At 47.5% G+C, this 20,507-nt stretch overlaps 1 long non-coding RNA gene across 1 annotated transcript in view; it reads left to right on the top strand.

Annotated features, from left to right (window-relative positions):
- LOC134033825 (uncharacterized) overlaps positions 1-11,410 on the top strand; it is a 50,773-nt gene extending 39,363 nt beyond the window's left edge. The window contains exon 3 of the long non-coding RNA XR_009932173.1: positions 11,282-11,410. This is a non-coding gene — a long non-coding RNA (uncharacterized LOC134033825). The remainder of the gene's footprint in view (positions 1-11,281) is intronic.
- Positions 11,411-20,507: the final 9,097 nt, after the last annotated feature.

Here is a 20,507-nt window from a genome sequence, read left to right as displayed (position 1 = left end):
TTACTCTACAGTTCCCATTAATAACAATCTGGGAGAATTTGTATTTCTAATTAACTCTTTTCTTTCGGCGCAGAAAGTGCTGTAGGTTTTCCGAGGCTGCAGCAGAATTTGTGTTATTTTTTTCCCCCCGCGTTCTTTCTCTCACACGGCAACTGCGAGTCAACAACAGGAAGTCGGATGCGGCCCTCGCTGCGTCTGAAGGAGCAGGATCAGCTTTTTCACACAGTTCTGAGGCTCCCAACATCTCCCGACTTTACTCCACAAACAAACAAACAAACAACACAGGAGTCAGCTAATTCAGCTCTTAGCCACACTGCACTGTTTCCCCTGAGATAGGACATGCCAACACACAAAAGAGCTTGGAAGTGTTTAGTGTGGAGGCTGTGGTCAGAACTTTGGCAATATAAAACCTTACAGTTGGTCCACTGCTATCTTAAACTGAATCAGATCGGTATATAACATTGGTATTTCTATATCTATAGCTTATAATTCGCTGTTGTTTCGATGTTTTACACTTGAATAAGGCATTGTATGTTTGTGTAGAATAACAGTGGTCAATAAGATGAACTAGTCGATAGTCGATACTACATGTACATTTAGACATTTACATTTAGTCATTTTAGCAGACGCTCTTATCCAGAGCGACTTATAGTAAGTACAGGGACATTCTCCCCCGAGGCAAGTAGGGTGAAGTGCCTTGCCCAAGGACACAACTTCATTTGGCACGGCCGGGAATCGAACTGGCAACCTTCAGATTACTAGCCCGACTCCCTCACCGCTTAGCCACCTACTCCGACATGTAGCGTCGAGTAGAGGGTGAGAGGGGTAAGAGGTAGTAGGAGGAGTTATGGAAGGCTGCAAGGAAGTTTCTGATACACATAATGTACAGTAATGAGGTAGCTTTTTATACTTTCCAGAATTGAGCTTTTAAAGCCTCTGACCGTTGCTTGACGCAGTTGTTTGCGCTACCCAGAGCCTAACGTATAAAGAACTCTCCTTGTAGTGTTCTCCTGCAGGTCCCAGCCCGACTCACACTGCTTTCAGGGCGTCCTCCATATATTCCATCATATGTGTTATGTTCAATACACAAATATTTACAGTTGACCCTTTGCTTTGAACTGGGAAACTAAGAATAGTTTAGCATCCCACCTCAGGAAGGCATTTGTTGCTTTTCTATGGCTTTAAGGGGGTGAATATGAAGAAGTCTTACTTCATCTTGCATGCACTCATGCATATTTTGGCAGCCTTGCCATGTTCCAGTGCACTTAAAAGTAATTGTTCAATGGTGCTCCACCTATAGATGGTATACTTTTTGACGCAACGTATGCAGTATATCAAGTATTAATTATTAAGCATAGAAAGTGTTGCTTCATGTCTGTATTTGATGGAAAGGGGACCTCCACAGCCCCGCCCCCACTTTTCTTTCTCATTATAAATCAGTTTCAGGATAGATGAGTGCCTTCGACCAGCAGCACGTGGTTCATGCAAATTCATATCAACATTTGCATGGCCCTTCTCTGAATGTGCTATGTCTATGCTGGTTAGGTTTCTTCAAAACCCGCAGTGACAGTTATCCATCGTCATTAGCTCTTGTGTTGACCTTTTTGGTTGTTCTTCGGGCTTTCCATCATTGCTTTATGTACACACATGCTAAGTGCGTGCAAGTAAAGGTGAATAGAGTTTGCAGGTCCTGTGTCAAGGTTCTGTTTTTTTTTTTACTTTCAGAACATGCGTGCATATTTGATGCTCTTTTTCACTTTTTCCGTTCACATGGGAATGTACAAATTCATGTTCCAGTAGGTAGGGTGATATAATAATATTTGTATTTGCGATTTGAAATGCTTTATTATATCGGTGAGTGCTCATCCACTATGCATTTGAATGTTAAATGTGTTCATTATAGTACAGAATGTCACCCTGGCTGACATTGAACACATTTACCATGTACCTATGTAACTATATAACTGCAATATTTTAGTGCAGTGTTTACAAATGAACATATTCTTATCACTGTTTAACATTCACTTTTTACCTTTGAAAGCCATGTAAGTTCATCCCCACAATAACTTAGGAAGCTTTTACTGGCAGCTATTGCACCTAGACATAGCCTTCAATACCTTTTGGTGTTATCATAAATTGGGACTTTTTTTATGTGTCTTTTTCTTTAAAATGTAACTTTAAGTCAGGGGGGAAAAACTGCTTTGGTGAGATCCTGTCTCCCAGCTGAGGCAGCTCATCACTCTTAAAACAGACTCTCTCGTCCACCCAGGCCCCGACCGTTATTAATGTGCTCTGAATTATTTAGCAGGGTAAAATTACCATGCTCTTTTGAAAAGATTTTTGCCTACACAATTAAAGAGCATTATAGTGATTTTTAGTTGAACAAGAATTATGACCATTTCTTTCTCCCCTACGCCATTTGTACTTGTTTTAAGCCTCAAGTCGAAGCAATGTTGAAAATAGCTTGTTTTTCATCATTTTCGCCAGACTGTGAGGTTGTGGTCTATCCGTGACCCTAACAGTGATGAGCAGCTAATGGATAATGGATGAACTGGTATATGTTCTCCTTCCGTTGAGCAGGACCCGTAATGGTCTGCTCCCCCATCTAAACATGATGGGGAGCAGACCTAACTTTGGCGTTTTGAAAAGTACAGGTTTTGTCAGTTAGCTTCACTTAGGGTTAGCGAGGCCTAGCTTGAAATAGCTGACCAGCTCTGTGTGCAGCCGTGGGTGTCTAAAACCAGCCTGACATCTAACCATGCCATGGTCCTTGGACCATCTCCTAAAAAGTGTCTTTCTATGGGAACCAGTTAGCATAAAGAAAAATGGAATTGATGGACTCAATTATTCAGGCCAGGCTGCAGTTGTATTCTTATTGTACGACTCCTCTATGGATGGCATTAGCAGGAATATCTGTAGGCCAGGCGGACAACTGTCCACATTTCAACCATGGGCCCAACAATTGGCAGTAATTGGCACGTTGCCTGGGCTGTCCTGGGAGAGATCTGAGAGCGCACGCGGGCACGGACAGGCTGCCCTTTCCACCAATTAGAGAGCTCTCCCCGTGGGGGCGGGGGCTGGGGGGAGGCCTACCTCGATGCTACCTAGCCGCTTGATCCACATTTTTTTTTTCTTTCCTTTTTATATATATTTTTGTCCTCCCTTCTCTCCATTCCTCCTGCTCTTCCAGTGTTCTTAGACTGTGGGCTGTTAGTTGAAGTCTTTATAGAGGACCTCAACCCGAGTACTGACAGCCTTCCATTGCCAGTCAGTGGGGCACTCACATTGGCTGTGCTATCGACAATAAGAAGCAGGCGGGGCATGTCTCCTGCCGAACAGCCTCCCGCGCAGTGCCCTGCCTGCTAGTGCCTCATGCAGGAGCCGTTGTCTACACATCTCCGCATGCACACCCACCAGTCATCCACCGTCAGGCTGCAGAACCAGGTTGGACCAAAGCCAAGTTCCAATTGGCCAAAGTTGTGGCCTTTCTTCCTTGTTTATGACTGTCTGGGTTTTAGGGGATGGCTGTTGTGCTTCTCTGGCCTGCAGACGTGTATCGTGGGACTGCACGCCTTGTGTCGGTGGAGAGCCTTTGACTGAGGCTCATGGAGCAGAGCGTCTCGCTCGGGAGGAGAGATGTGCGGTCGTCTGTGGTGCCAGGGGACCCGAGAGCGAAAGATCACAGGGCCCGGCACATTCTTTTGACACTCCCAAGCCAATGCCCCCGGGAGGACGTGATCCTCCCCTCCCTCTCTATCGGTCTCCCCCTCTCAAAGCCTCTGTCTCTCTACATTTCTCTTCAGTAAATAGGAGATGCTTCCTAGGCTTAGGTTTCAGTGTCAGTGGACTGAGCCGTTTTGTGTTGAGCTGAGACGATCATTGTCCTATTTCTAATCCAAAATATCCAGAGTTAGTTAGATTGAGGTTTGGGTTAGACTGGGGTTCCGATTCGATTTGATGATGACCTGTCAGCCTACAAGCAAATGTAGACATTTGAAAGACATTCAGATGAGTTATCTAGACCACACGCGAAATGTAGAGTCATGTAAAGTCGTGGCTCCATTGTGTCATGCAGCAACATCTCAGCCCACAGCCACTTCCACAGGTTGACAGGCCACACGGTGGAAAGGCTGCTTTATTTCCCTGCAAGGACCTTCACAAGGGTGGTGGGGAGGGGGGTGGGGTGGGGTGGGGTGGGGGGGTGGGGGGGGTGAAGGACCCTCCACCTAATATGCTGTCTGGCCCCGAGGCCTATGGGAGCACAGTTGGATTATTATGTTAATGCGTGTGCCTCCCTGCCCTCCCTCAGTCCCAGCTGGCCTCTCCGTCGTTAGGAAGTGCTTTGCTCTGACAGAGGAGTAATATGCTCCATGATTGAGGGGCCAAAAGATCGAGCTCTTAAAAGAGAGAGTGGGCCAGCGCCCAGTAAGCATATGATAAAAGTGCCATTGTACAGCCCCAATGCCACAGAGACGCACAGGGAGAGACTTAGTGATTCCTATGGTTTTAAGGGCATTAGTGAATATGTATAAGGGGTATGTGGTCCTTTTGTGCAAATGATTTTAATTGCCCATAGTATTATACCACGTGTAATGTATTTTATTATGCTATTATTGCACAGACTTTTTCATTATGTGCCTGTGATACATACCTGTAAATAAGATGACTGGACAGATAGCAGGAGTGTGACATTTGTAATCACGCTGAAAGAATCAATGTAAGTTTAAGGGCAGATTTTTTGTGTCGTTAATTTTGCACAAATAACATTTATTTTCCCTTAGTAGAAATCATATTGGTGAAAAAACTCTCTGTAATCATGGTTCAATATTCAATATCACACTAGAACACTGACACATTCTCTGCAGTAATTGTTACTGAACATTATTAGTAGGGTTAACTCTGTATCGCATTCCATCAGAAACACAATGACACCCTTACTCAGGATGGCATTAACCCACAACATCTCAGCCACACTCTCCCGCCTAATCAACTTGACACGTGAGTAAAAATGCAAGCAAAAAAAATAAAAAGGTATTTTGACTTGTCAAGAAGAAGAAATCTTGGATGCTCAGCTTCAAGAATCGCACATAATTGTGTAAATATGTCAGCCAGACAAACAGAGGAAGATCTCTCCCCTTTAAAAGCTGGTATTTTTCATCTTGCCTCCTCACAAGCACGCATACTCTACGCCCCACGCATATTAGTGTTTTGGGGCCCACTCACCGAAGTGTGCTGAGTGTTTGTGTTTGGTTGAGGGGTTGGGTTTGTTTGCCTTTTTAATCAAGTTCAATATCTCTCCTTCCGATCTGAGGTGTGTTGGCCCCCTCCTCTCTGCGTGTCTGACTGGATCATAATACTTGTGTTTGATGGGAGCCCTCAGTGTTGTGTTTGTTAAGAGGGCCGGGGCTTTAACGAGATGAAGGGCATTTGTTTGGGAGAGGGCTAGGTAAATACTCTTCCTTGACTAGACATGAGAGGCTGCAAAACTAAAGCAGGTTGTCGCTGCGCTCCAAACAACAGATCTAAAGAATGGAGAGAGAGAAAAAAAAGATGTGTGTGGGGGGTGCTGGCAGAAATAGGACCTTTTACTGGATATGTAATTGCTTTTCTTCTGGATCAGTAGAGTGAATCCCTTGTATTTCTGTTTCGCTGGGATCTCTTTAGTCTTCCATCTGAGCGACCGCTAAAGGCTACCAAAGTGAAACACCATGGACTGTGATTGGTGTCATGTCTGTGGGATTTGTCCGTCACAATAACAGGAGTTGTGCACTTCCAATTCAGGCATCCATTGGAGCAATCTCGTTCAACTCACAAATGGCATAGGCTGAACAAAAATTATATTATCATAGTTTACTTTATGATCAAAACATTTTATTATCTGTATATGGTTAGCTACATGTTAAGGAGATTGATTACAAAGTACTAAGAATCATATGAAATATCTCAATTAGCTTTTTCAGCTGAGGAAAAATCTATTTACCAACTTAGTTATTGATTTATTTGTTGCCATACAGCTGTGATGGTTTTCTAAACATGTTGTAGCCGCTACCTAGCAATCAACTCTTTATGACATATGTTGCTGTGCTGTGTATCAGGGACTGTTCTGGGAACAGGAAGTTGTGTGTAAAAACACAGCATTTAAAAAAAGTCTTGACTAGGGATTGTGCTGGGATCCCAGTGTGGGTGCTTATGTGCATTCTGCTTTGGCTGAGACCCCAGCAGACAAAATCACACCCGAAAGATGAATATCAAGCTGTGAAAGAAAAAACCAGCAACCTCAGAATACTATAGTTGGTGATTTACATACCTACCACATAATATCCATGCTATTTCTCTGCTCTTTAGCTAATTCACCCAGACCTCGAAGGTGCAGTCCGTCCTTTACACTTTTGTTAACACGTCCACTCTGGGCCATTTAGGGGTTATCTGGTTGTCATGTAAACGTCACTGCTACAAGCGGCCAACTTCTCACTCAAAATTCGGTGTAATGGGACTGACACACTTTGATTGTGTCCGCTGCCTTTGTTGTTCTCACTAAAGGCCTTGAGGTTTGGCAGCTATTTTCTTTATAGACTCAAAGCTGTGTTAAATGGAGCCCCAGCCCGGCTAATGAGGGGGGAACCTTCAAAAAGCCACAGAGATGATGCTGTCAAATGGGTGACATAAAAACGTCACACGCAATCCCCCCGCGCAGGCCGGCGGTGTAAATATGCCAACTCCACCATTTTTGCGGCGTTTTACTCTCAGTTCAAACACAGAGACCTATCTCTCTCTCTCCCATTTCTCCCTCTGCTTTTTTTTTCTTTTCAACTCTTTTTTTTGTGGAACCACAGTGACAGCTCTCTGTTTTTCACCTCCCATAATGCTCCACTAGGGCCGATGAAACGTCTAGGAACAAGCTCTGATGATTCCTCCCCATCCACTACAACACACACACACAAACTCCCTCACCCACCCTACCTCCGTCCACCACGACCTAGGCTTGTACCCCATCCATCCCCTGTCTCTGCCCGGTTAGGACGCTCATCACGCAGTAATCCATACCGTCGCTTCTCATTTGCAGGCGCTGCGTTTTTTGTGTGGTCCCTCTTTTGCGTCCCATAGATCTCTCTGCAGGGAGGCGTTCTGACAGGAGGCCTCCTTTTGATGCATGAGGCCGAAGGGGAGGGGGGGGCGGGCTGTTGTCAGCCATTGTTTTACAATTTTTTTCAACAGCTCCCTTCAGGGGTTTCACCCAATAGCCCTTTTCCGTCTTTCCTCTGTGAACGCACACACGCTCTCACACCCCAAAAACACACAGATAAACTACTTTAGCAGTAAAGTGCAAGGGTTAGAAGGTTATTTGACGAGGGATGTCTTGTCTCCATTAGCAGTGAGTGGCATCTTTTGTTTTGACAGTTGGAGAGTTTGTTAAAGTTGAACTGGTTGTAGTCAAGTTTTTTGCATGGTCAACTATTGACTTTACCAACTTCCAAAGAAAGTCTTGAGGCTAAACAAGACAGTTGTTCCACGTGCCAAACCTAGAGGCATTCTCTACACATTTGGAGTTGGAATTGTAAACGTCCCTCAAGAGCCATCCTCTGCATGTCAGAGTCCATTCCTACCACCTTATCCCCATAACTTCAGTGATCTCCTCCAAACTTTTGCTGTAGTCCCCAAAGACATCTAGAGTGTTTCCATTCGTGTCAGCCAGCCATGGACGTGCTCCTACATACGCCCCCCCCTACACACACACACCCACATACACCCCCCCCACACACACACACACACCTGCCTACTCGGCAGATGATGGAATGTGAGCTGGAGCTCGATGGATGGATGAGAGAAGGTTGCATGAAGTCTCTTTTTTCCCCCTCCTCCCTGCCCATTAAAGATGAACCACGACCGTGGTGGTCAGAGAGAAGGTATACCAGGCCTTGGCTGGATGGACAGTCCCGGATCCACCCCTCTCACTCCCAGCATCACAAACCCTGGCCGACACTTCCACCCCCAGTAATGAGACAGGAGCCCAGACTCCGGGGTCAATTATTCATACCCACGTTCAAATCAACTGGGACAGAGAGCAAGAAGAAGAAGAAGAGGCGGGGGGGGGGGGGTTGCAGTCAGTCATAGCCCCTCCGTTTCTACATCCAGCGCTGCCAGTGATCTTTGTTGCAGCAAGGGCCTGCATCCACGCAATTTAATGCAAGTCTGCGTCGGTCCGGACCACTGTTGCACAACTTTAAAGGGCATACGTGAACATGGAAGTCACCCTGGTGGCCTCCCACCAGCGCAGATCTGGAGGATCCCCCTGGATGCTTGGATGTGTCCACACAATTATCTGCATCGTTATTAAATATGAAGTAAAAGTAGGTTTGTCTTATCTTTGATGGGCTTCAAGGCTATGATGGACGAGGATCTGTCGGTGTTGACTGTGGTTCTAGCCAGTCTGTCGGTCGTGTGTTACGGTGTTCTGTTCTCTATGTGGGACAGACAAACCTGTGAGGAGAATTTGCCTGGCAAGTCTTTTTGTGATTCCAAAAGGGATTAAAAAAAAAGGGCACTCCAACCTCCATGGATCCCATTCAGCTGCCAACCTTCAGAAGAGACCGCCACGGATCTTGTTTGCGAGAGAGAATCTCAGGAGCCATCGGTTGCAAATGAGATCACTCGACCCCAGCTGATTTGCGGTCAAGATTGATCAATCCTTTCGACACTCTCCCTTTTCCTCCCATGTTGAAAACTGGAGTGGAGACATTGATAGAACAACTGTTGAGAATACAGTAGCTTCTGACTGCCAGACAGCTTCATGTCCCCTGTGAAGGACTCCATTTTTGAGGTTTGGATAATGTAGTTAGGTGACACATCTGCTGAGCTTTTCACTCACACTATTGATATGGATCTGCATATTGATATGGATTTGCATATTGATATGGATCTGCATATTGATATGGATCTGCATATTGATAGTCCACAAGGTGAAGAATTAATCTCATCTACACAAAGGATGAACAATGTTTGAATAGAAAATGGCCATACAATCAGACGAGATAATTACCTTCATCTTCCATCGGGAACCTGCTAGACGGTGCTGCAAAGAGATTAAATATGGCGAGACACATGCATGTCATTTTGCAACAGCATATCTTAACGAATCGACGAAAGGTTCGAGACCTGTCATAAGGCTTATTAAATAGTATGATAGGATGATGAACAGAATGTAAAACGTGTACACCCTGTACCATTTGCAGGGAACAATATGTAGTGAAGCCCACCATTTTCTGCAAATGCATCTGAGACGCGAGAGAGAGAGAGAGAGAGAGAGAGAGAGAGAGAGAGAGAGAGAGAGAGATCTATCAATACGGAATAATGACCGTATTCAAGATGCGCCGCTTTGTCGAAACACATGTTACGCAGATTCCTTCTTTATTAGCTGTCATCATTCCCTGGGATCTATGTCCAAATAAACGGCTCGTAATAACCACACAGGGAACAAATGGAGATGGGCGGATGGGGGGGGAGTTAGTGTGCGTGTGTGTGTGAATCTGTGTGTGTGGTACGCACATTCGCCTGTCGGGTCGAGGGAGGGCTGGGTGTGTGTATCTGGGGGGTGTGGAGGGAAAGGGGGTGGGAGTGGGTCCCTGTATGAAAAATCATGTTCAGGCACGGACGTGGATATGGCGGGGGCCTCGTCGCTGTGCGCTCTCCAGTGTCACCCCCTCATTCGTCACTGTCCACAGGCCTGCCTCTCATTAAGTGGCCCCGCGCTGTCGACAACTTAATTTCCTTAAGAGGACCAGACACCTGATTCAATTGTGCGCCCATTACAGAGGGGCCGGAGGACTCGTCGTGCCCAGCCACCCCCCCACTCCCCCCCACGCCGAGAGAGAGAGATGAGGGATCACGTGGGACGCCGTGAACCGAAATACACCGCCGCCAGATGAAATGCTGTGGATATAATCTCCCTCCACACATGATTCATGTTCACTTTCCAGCATCCACCCCTCCCCCCCCCCCCCGCCCCGTCGCCGTCGCCGTACGGAAGCAGCTGTAGACCACGGAGACCGTCTGTCTTCCCCCTCGGTCACCTCAGGCCCCCTCTCACATCCGTTTCTCCTCCTTCATCCCGCCATTTTCTAGATAGTGTAGCGCTACTGTTCCACGCCGTCGGTGTAATCCTCAGGTCTAATGCCATCATAGTAGATATGGTGCTTTTTATATGTTGACTTTTAGCATAATGCTGGTTTACAGACATGAGTTACTGCTAAGTAATTTTTGTGTCAAGTCGGCAGGAGGCGAGGGTACTAAAACTGCTCCAATTATCCCAAACATTCGTCAACTGTTTCAACCAGGCGAGATCTCAGACCACTACCTTTGAAGATCACAGGGTGAGATCCCATGTCATATTGACACAACTAAATGTTTAAACCCAACCTCGGGGTGCAGACGTGAGTTCTACTGTCCATTTGACTGTTGGTCTCCATAGTCCTGGACTAGCCTACACCTGTCAATCAAACCGTTGCCGTTGGATGCCTGTGAGGGGGTAATTTTCCTCTGGTATCGGCTTTGTAACTGATTGTGGCTGTAATTGTTCTGTCATGGCTTTTATCTGCATGGTGCTGGCGTGTTTGATACCAGATGCTCACACACAACCACACAAAAGGCCCATGTATTCATTTATTTATGCTACCTTTTTTTACAAACATCCTGTCAATTACCCAAAAAGTTAGCCTTTGTTGAGTTGTGTTTTGATCTCCATGTAGTCGAAATGGAATCAAAATAAGGCTTGCATGCGGTAGGGCTTTTGTGCGTTTGTTTACATTGTCCTTTCACTGTCTCTGCCCTAGTGCATGTGTGTGTAATTGTGTGCATGTATCTTGTGTAATTCATGCCTTTAAGTATTAGGCCAGCAATATTCCTAGTTACCTTCAATGAACTTTTCTCTCTCTCTCTCTCTCTCTCTCTCTCTCTCTCTCTCTCTCTCTCTCTCTCTCTCTCTCTCTCTCTCTCTCTCTCTCTCTCTCTCTCTCTCTCTCTCTCTCTCTCTCTGCCTCCCTCTCTCTGTCACTTTCACTCCCTTGCTGTCTCTCTGTGTTATGTTCTGTATTGTCTGTCCTCCTCTCACTATGTAGCGGTGGACCAGGGCCACTCCAGCCCAGGCACCTGCTTGTGTTGGACCCTCCCTCCGTACCCCCCCTCCCTCCGTACCCCCCCTCCCTCCGTACCCCCCCTCCCTCCGTACCCCCCCCTCCCTCCGTACCCCCCCCCCTCCCTCCCCCATCCCCGTTCTCTCCCTCTCCAGGAGGATCAAACAGAGGGAGGACACACAGGCTGTTTGAAGAGCCCACCGCCAGCTCCCCTATGGGTGGGGAAACTGGCAGATGCTCAAACCACACAGCTCTATCAAGAGGGGAGGAGTGGCCCCTCTCATCTGCTTTGGTACCCCCACCAGTCAGCCATCTAGACGCTCACCCACCAGTCAGCCATCTAGACACTCACCCACCAGTCAGCCATCTAGACACTCACCCACCAGTCAGCCATCTAGACACTCACCCACCAGTCAGCCATCTAGACACTCACCCACCAGTCAGCCATCTAGACACTCACCCACCAGTCAGCCATCTAGACACTCACCCACCAGTCAGCCATCTAGACACTCACCCACCAGTCAGCCATCTAGACACTCACCCACCAGTCAGCCATCTAGACACTCACCCACCAGTCAGCCATCTAGACGCTCACCCACCAGTCAGCCATCTAGACACTCACTCACCAGTCAGCCATCTAGACGCTCACTCACCAGTCAGCCATCTAGACGCTCACCCACCAGTCAGCCATCTAGACACTCACCCACCAGTCAGTCAGCCAGACACTCACTCACCAGTCATCCAGCCAGACACTCACCCACCAGTCAGCCAGCCAGACACTCACCCACCGGTCAGCCATCTAGACACTCACCCACCAGTCAGCCATCTAGACACTCACCCACCAGTCAGTCAGCCAGACACTCACTCACCAGTCATCCAGCCAGACACTCACCCACCAGTCAGCCAGCCAGACACTCACCCACCAGTCAGCCATCTAGACACTCACCCACCAGTCAGCCAGCTAGACACTCACCCACCAGTCAGCCAGCCAGACACTCACTCACCAGTCATCCAGCCAGACACTCACCCACCAGTCAGCCAGCCAGACACTCACTCACCAGTCAGTCAGCCAGCCAGACACTCACCCACCAGTCAGTCAGCCAGACATTCACCCACCAGTCAGCCAGCCAGACACTCACCCACCAGTCAATCAGCCCACCCACCAGTCAGCCAGCCAGACACTCACCCACCAGTCAGTCAGCCAACACTCACCCACCAGTCAGCCAGCCAGACACTCACCCACCAGTCAGCCAGCCAGACACTCACCCACCAGTCAGCCAGCCAGACACTCACCCACCAGTCAGTCAGCCAGACACTCACCCACCAGTCAGCCAGCCAGACCACTCACCCACCAGTCAGCCAGCCAGACACTCACCCACCAGTCAGCCAGCCAGACACTCACCCACCAGTCAGCCAGCCAGACACTCACCCACCAGTCAGTCAGCCAGACACTCACCCACCAGTCAGCCAGCCAGACACTCACCCACCAGTCAGCCAGCCAGACACTCACCCACCAGTCAGCCAGCCAGACACTCACCCACCAGTCAGCCAGCCAGCCAGACACTCACCCACCAGTCAGCCAGCCATACACTCACCCACCAGTCAGCCAGTCAGACACTCACACACCAGTCAGCCAGTCAGCCAGCCAGACACTCACCCACCAGTCAGCCAGCCAGACACTCACCCACCAGTCAGCCAGCCAGACACTCACCCACCAGTCAGCCAGCCAGACACTCACCCACCAGTCAGCCAGCCAGACACTCACCCACCAGTCAGCCAGCCAGACACTCACCCACCAGTCAGCCAGCCAGACACACACACACCAGTCAGCCAGCCAGACACTCACCCACCAGTCAGCCATTTAGACACTCACCCACCAGTCAGCCAGCCAGACACTCACCCACCAGTCAGCCAGCCAGCCAGACACTCACCCACCCACCAGTCAGCCAGCCAGACACTCACCCACCAGTTCGCCAGCCAGCCAGCCAGTGAAACAATCACCCTTCAGTCAACCAGACACTCGCCCAGCAGTCAGTCAACTTGCCCCACTACCCAGACGCTTACCCACCAGTCAGTACTCTTCTAGGAAATCATTTTTATTACTTACTATTTTAAACAGCCTGTTAGCATTGTTATGTGTTTCTGTGTCGTTGTCACACAAAATCTCACCAGGCAGCTTCCCTATGTTGACTCAATGTGTCAATGTTCTCACTCTTGTCAAACCAAGAACCAAATCGAGTAGCAAAGCTTTTTCGATTTGTACCCACCAAGTGAATAGCATTTATTTATTTTTGACCATGGGGGATGGACAGCCCCAGAGGAACGCAGTAAGACAGTGTGGGGAGGCTGCCTGTCTCTCTGTGACAGTCCTACAGGATCACAACTGTAGCAGTCCTACAAATAGTGTTACCATACAGCCGGTGCAGTGTTTGGAGCTATTAGGATAGCAGCACAGATTTGTACTAGATACCAAGTCTTTAGGTTTCCAAACCAGCGCACGGCTCGGTGTGGTCATGACAGAAAGAAATATTAGATGAATTATGAAATAACCGCTGTATGACAGGCGTGTATTACCCACATGTAGATAGTAAGGCAGATGTGTGCTGTATGTTGAGCTCCAGTCTGTTGTGTAAGCTCCATCAGCCATCACAGGCCCAGCCGCTGTGCTTCCTGGCATGCTGATTGGCTGGCCTTTGGCGTCCCGGGGGTAGCTCTGGTACTTTGACCCACGCTGTCACGCTGTGTTGTGCACTTCTCACTCCCTTGCTCCCTCCCGCCTCTCTCTCTCTCTCTCTCTCTCTCTCTCTCTCTCTCTCTCTCCTCTCTCTCTCTCTCTCTCTCTCTCTCTCTCTCTCTGTTGCTCTCTCGTTCTTTATCTCTGTCTGTTTCTCTCGTTCCTTATCCCTCTTGCTTGCAATCTCTCTCCTGTAGCTCTCTCTCTCTCCTCTCTCTTCCCTCTCTCCTGCTCTGTCTCATTTTTTCCTCTGTCTCTTTCTCTCTCTCTTTCCTCTCTCCCCCCTCTCCTTCCCTTCCTCTCTCCCCATGTTGACAGCAATCACAGCCCAAGTAGGTCTCCCTGACAGTGCCCATCTCCCACATACCGTTTCACTCATTCGCTCTGTCGTCCTCACTCCTTGACAGTCTGTTATCCTCTCTCCATTTCTCTGTCTTTCCCGTCTCTCTCTCTCTCTCTCTCTCTCTCTTTCTCTTTCTATCGACCTCGCTCAACCTTTCCTTCCTACACACACACACACACACGCGCTTTCCCCTCCTCGTCTTCCCTCTCTTTCTCTTTCACTCCGGCAGTCCGTCCATCACGGCCCGACTCCTCTCTGCTGCATCAGGGCGTGGGGTGAAAGGTACCCGGTCACTGTAGGAAGGGGGGAAGGAGAGGAAGAGAAGATCCACCGTCGAGCTTTGTTTTTGCTGCACCACACAGAGAGCTGTAGCTGTCGCTGGCTATCAGCATCTACCTCCACCTCTTCCCTTCAGGAGCTCCCAGAAGCTCCTCTCCTCAGGCTGCCTGGCCTGAGAGAAGTTTGGAGTTGCAGCTTGTTGTTTTCTTTGTGGTGTGTGTTTTCACTGTTTCTTTTCTTTTTTGGGGGGTACATTTTGTCAATGTTAGAAAATGCTGTACAAGATGTTGTAGGGGTTTTGTTGCACCGAAGAAACCAGTGTGAGCCTGAGTGTATGAATGCTATTGGTTAATTAAAGTGTTTGAAGCGTATACAAATATTGTACAATATAAGCTTGCACCCCTCTCTTTTTGGGTCCTATCTGGTTTTTAATTCAGAAGCAAAATTCCAAAGCAGAATGTTGTTTTTATTCTGGCTAATTTGATGCAATTCCCACAAGCAACCCTAATGTGTCTCAAGATGTAGCAAATTTATGTGGTCATATTTCATTACAGCGATGTTTACCACGCAACACATCTCTTAAGAGCCTCTTATTGAGTTCCCTACTCACTAGTCTTGTGTGTGTGCGCTTGATTGCTTGTCTCTGATACATGTATGAACCATATGTACAGTACCAGTCAAAAGTTTGGACACATTTCCCCATGTGTCCAAACCTTTGACTGGTACTGTATGTCATGTTTGTACAGAGTGTGTGTTTGTGTGTGTGTCTATGATGGCTCTTTATAACGTATAGCAAAATGCCTATCTTCGGTTATCCCTTGATCTCGTGATCTAAAAGAGGCTGTGTGTGTCTGTCTGGAGGGATGCCCCAGAGAAAGTAGAACAAGTCTCTACTCATGTAATCCTTGTCATTAAATTGAGGCAATCTTTTTTTAAACTTTTTTTTTTATTATTAATGAATATTTCAGTAGTTATTGCAGCGAGCTACTCATTTGAGTCTCTTTTTGCCCACTCCCTTTTCTCATAAGTGAATAATTCTCCTAATGATTTAATTAATAGCATTGTATCCACAGATGAAAAGCTTTTATTTAATAAGCTAAAGGGACTATATTGAGATTAGGCTCTGCACTGTCACTGATATGTCCTGTAGATCCCCCCTGTGCTCTCTCTCTCTCTCTCTCTTTGTTTCTCTGTCTCTCTCTTTCCCCTCTCCCTCGCTCTCTATGAGCCACACTAAGCCCTGAGACACCCATACTTAATTGAGAGTTAATAAATAAATTTGGTTAGAGTAATCCCTGGATCCTCTCCCTGAGAGCTCCCAATATGGCTTGGTGGGTGAGTGGGTAGATGTGTGTCTCAGTGTGTATGTACTGTAGATTGGTGGATGGGGGAATAGGTGTATGTGTTTGTGTGCGGATGTGTGTGTGTTGGCGTGTGCGTGTGTGTGTTGCTTTGGCTAAGCTCCCTATGTCACTACTACAGTGCCAAAGCAGAAGCTGCTGCCGTGTTTGCCAGGTACTGTTTTATTTACCTGAGACACCCCTGTGTTTTTGCTAGTGCCATATGTTGGATCCCAGTATGATTGGTCCCAGAAAGCATACCTCTTTTTATGTGTGTTTGTTTCTGTGTGTCAGTGTGTGTGTGAGAGAGCGAAACAGACAGAGACAGAAAAAGAGAATATTGAGAGATAGACTGTAACCTAGTATGTGGTAGAACTGTATTTTTAACAGTCCGGGTGTGTGAACTCACACTTGCCATGTGTGTATGTATGTATTTGAGTGTGTGTGTGTGTGTTTAGCTAAGCCAACGCAGGGGGCAGCCCCCAGTCCGACTCCCATCATTTATTGATAAGGCCCCCTGGAAAATACGCGGGAAAAACCTAATGAAATGATCAACGTTGTTGAATTAATGATGAACGTGAATAAGAAAAGGCTGGGCTCTCTGGAGCCGGCGAGAAGCCATCATTATCCATGCAGTCTCATCACATCCTCTTTTGGAGCTGCAGACACTGGGTCTCTGCTCTCTCTCTATCTCTCTCTCTCTCCTCTCTTCTCTCCACGCATACCATCAGGACCTGCCATTGGACTTCATTCAGAAACTTTCAACTGAGGCCCCCCTTCTCTCACCTGCCGCTCTTTTTCTTCTTCTTCTACCTCCCTCCTTCATTTTTTTTGACAAGACAGGAGGTCTTGGGCGGCTAATTTCTTTCCCCATTCTTTTCCTTTCATTTTTTTTCTTCATTTTTTTTCTTTCACCGGTTTCTTTGTACTTTGGAGGATAAGATTAAGAAGAGGAAGGATCGTAAAAGTGACCTGATTCTGGAAGCAGTCTTGGTCAGAGAGCACTCTACCTTCCCCACCCCCGCCCCCCCCACCACCACCTCCCTCTCCACCCCGTTCTCTCCTTTCATTTAGTTTCTCTTCTTCTCTCTCTTCGCTCTCTTCCCTTCCTCTGGCTCTCTGTGGACATCCTGCCTCGATTCCGCGCATGCAAATGATCTTGGGGCAAGTATGGGGGTATCCCCCCCTCCCTCTCCCTCCTTCCATCCCTCCCCCCCGCACGCTTCCCCCTTCACTTCCTCCTCTCTCTCCGGGTGGCGCGGGGAGATGGGTGGTGGGGCGGCAGGGCGCCCCAGAGACACCACCCGGTCTCATTAGGTAAGCCGAGGCCAAGCGAGTCAGGGCTGTGTACTTCCCTCTCTGCATTCCATTATTCCAGCGGCTAATGGAGAACACAGATGCCGCTGATGACTCTGTGGACTACACCGCCGCTGCTTTCACACACCGCTGTGGCTGTCTGAGCTGTGGCTCCTGTGGGGTGGGGATTGTCTGGTGCTCTTAGCTATGTGGCTGCAGTGGCTTCCATATTCTGTTGTTATTCTTCTGGACATTGATATTGCGTGTATGAGAGGGAATCGTTTTTTTACTGCCGTCTCGGAAGGCGTTCTGTGTTGTTGTGGTGTAGGTTTTTGAGGTGACAAATTGGTACGTGTTTTTGGAGCTTTTGTTGAGGTTGTTGTGCCCTTCAGGTTACAGGAATTGACTTTCTGTTCCCGTGTCTCTGTGTGCGATTTCTGCTCTGTCTGTTTTCTGCTCTGCTAGCTAATGAGTCTGTATCTACAGGGCCTAGTCCTTCATATTTGTAATACATAGAAGATTTACTTGTAAGTTTGGTATATGGAGGTTTACAACTGTGGCGTATGAGTTTGCAAATGAATAATAAGTATAATGAATAATAAGGTATTGTTTTGGCGTGACACAGGTAGGCACAGACAGAGAATTGCAACACTCTCCAAACACATGGAGGCGTTAGACACAGCGCCGGTGCCTCTGCGTCCTTCCTTCACATGGTAATCTGATTTGCAAGGGATTCAATTATTTAATCACAATGCTTCAGACTATCATTAAAACAGATTGTCTCTGTCAACGCCTCCCACGGACGCCAGCCAGAGAGGTCACAGGTGTAATGTTTTGAAGTGTGTAACACCCCCCCATCCCCCTCGCCCGTCCTCCGTCTGCTGTGCTTTCCTCTATCTCTTTTTCTATGAATTGACTGAATTGATCCACATACAAATTAGGTTTGTCCTCAAAGGGCCCCCGTCGATACATTGACTCCTTTTATGAGGGTCATCAAACAGCCATTACTGGCGTCAGGGGGGCCCCTTCCATGGGGAGGCTGCCCAGGGTGACTGATGAGCTGGGCGGGGAGAGGCCGTGTCTGGTGGGGGGGGGGGGGGATGTCCAGGCTGGGAGCCTGGTGGCCTGTTTGGTGAAAAGCCTAGTTATTGAGTGTTTTATTCATCTGTTACATCTGCTCCATTTTTTTTTTCTTCCTCCAGCGGATTCATCAGCTGTGTCTTAGGCGTGTGGTCAGGTGTGCGTTCGTCAAAAGGACGCGATTGACCCGTCTGCTTTCTCCATGACGTATCGCTTGTCTGTCGTTTACTGCGGTGGTATTTCTGAAATTGAGGCTTAACATCCTGGTTTCTAATTGAGGACGTCGTATTGGAAGTGCGATTCTTTCTCTTCCTTTTTTTGAGGGGGAGGGGCGGGGTGGTGGTGTAGCAAATAACTTATCTTACTAATTATCTTGCATGTTGTCTGCTGTTGAACAAGTATTCACAAAGGAAAAGTTCGGCTCGCTCAGAAAATAGCATTACAAGGAATTTCTCTTTGTGCTTCTCAGGTGTTCTACAAGGGCCTTTGAAACAGAGCGAAGGGGCGTCAGGATGTAAACAATAACTCGTGGATGTCGCTTCAAGAGTGTCATGAGTTCAGCCTTTTCAATTACACAGTTTTAATATTCATGGCGGCATCCCCCTGCCTAATAAACATGCTCCATTTTAAGTCTAATTGTTCAAGAAAACTGTGTTTTATGTTGCTGCAATGGTAATAACTAATGATGGATGCATAAAATTAGCATACATTTCTCCAGACCAAGAGAATATCTGATCATTGTGCCATGGAGAATTGCTCTAAGTTCGGAAGCTAATTTCATTATCTCCTCCTCCTCATTTAAACCTCGCCGCTTTACAATAATTGCAAAACAGAATAAAAGATTAGCTTTTGACTGGATGACGGCGTGCTAATAAACTGTGATGGAATGTGAGGGCTGTGGAGTGGGTGCCAATTACGTGAAGCAAGCTTGGATAGGCAGGATATGATGGTGGTTTCCTCAACACCTTTATCTGCAGCACGGCGGCGTTTGGAAACCCTGTGGTTGAGAGTTGCGCCTTGTGGCTAGTTTTGCTTAAAACCCAGAGATAAGTAATGGATGGTCTTGAAGACTTCTGGCCAGTAAGGAAGACAGTATGAGACGGTTTGTCATTTTCTGAGTGTTAGTTTGCCATTTTGACATGTATTGTTTCAAAGCTTTAGCATGTTAGGTAAGAGTGAGTGACATAACCTACTGTAAAACCAAGATGCCGTTTTTTGGAGGGGCTATGGTAAACTGCCTTGGTGCTCAGATTTACTGGTGCCCAGCTTTCTGAAACGTAGCTTTTGAAATCTAATCTGAGTGGAAGGACTGCAGGTTAAAGCATGTTTGCACAGTGGCCTTAAAAGAGAAGTTACAATGGAATACTTTCAATTGTTCGTGTACACCCAAATCTCTGTAACCAAATCTTGGGGAAACCGTCATAGCTCATGCAAACTGTCAAACTGTCCAATCACAGTGCATCTTGATCAGGAAGTGGGAGGAGGAACATGACATGGGTCATCAGAGCCATCTGTATATCTCCCATTCATATACCTCCAGCCTCGACCTTCATCCTGTCACCGCTGTGGCTCCATTGTGTCTGAGTTAACCACATTGGCCACTCTGACCCCTTTTCTCTTGTGGCTCACCTGCTGTTCCACAGGCGACATCAAGTCACTCTCAATGGCCCAAACTAAATGTCATGTTTACACTTAAATAGGTTTAAATGCCAGTGTTATACACACATCCCTCTTCCTCCTCCTCCTCCTCTCTGCCCCAGCGTGCAGCTGGAGTGAGATTCGCAGACGCAGGTTGGATTGAGCTACAGGAACCTGCGTGCCTGTCCCTTGTTGTTTCCACGCTGGCACACACACACACACACACGGGCCCCACACACACCGTGGCCTCATCAAAAACAACGTGCCGAGGCCTTTTGTTGTCAGGCTCTTCACACAGAAATTGCATATTCATGGGGGTGTATTTAAGCCGTTTCTGCTGGCATAAGCAAGCATTGTTGTGATGAGGCAAGCGGGCGTGTTTCTCAGGCGTTCTTTTCCACTTACCTCCCCCGTCTCTCCGTGGCGCCCGCGCCACCGTAGTTTTGTATATTTTTTGATGCCTTTCCCCTCCGTTTCCCTAGTCAGGTTTAATAGTGGCTGGGAGGCCTTTGGTTAGACACAGTGCCTTCTCGACGTACACAGGTGAGACCCACCGTGTAGTAATTCAATTGACATCTCTCTCCTTTTTTCTCTCAAAATGTTTCTTTTTTTTTTACTCAGGTAGGCGTCAACGGGCAAATAGAATTGCTTTGAATTAGCGAGCTAGTTCT

Source organism: Osmerus eperlanus, chromosome 14, assembly GCF_963692335.1.
Source record: "Osmerus eperlanus chromosome 14, fOsmEpe2.1, whole genome shotgun sequence".
NCBI classification, from domain to species: Eukaryota; Metazoa; Chordata; class Actinopteri; order Osmeriformes; family Osmeridae; genus Osmerus; species Osmerus eperlanus.
Note: the sequence above shows the minus strand (reverse complement) of the source record. Positions and strands in the feature narration are given on the sequence as shown.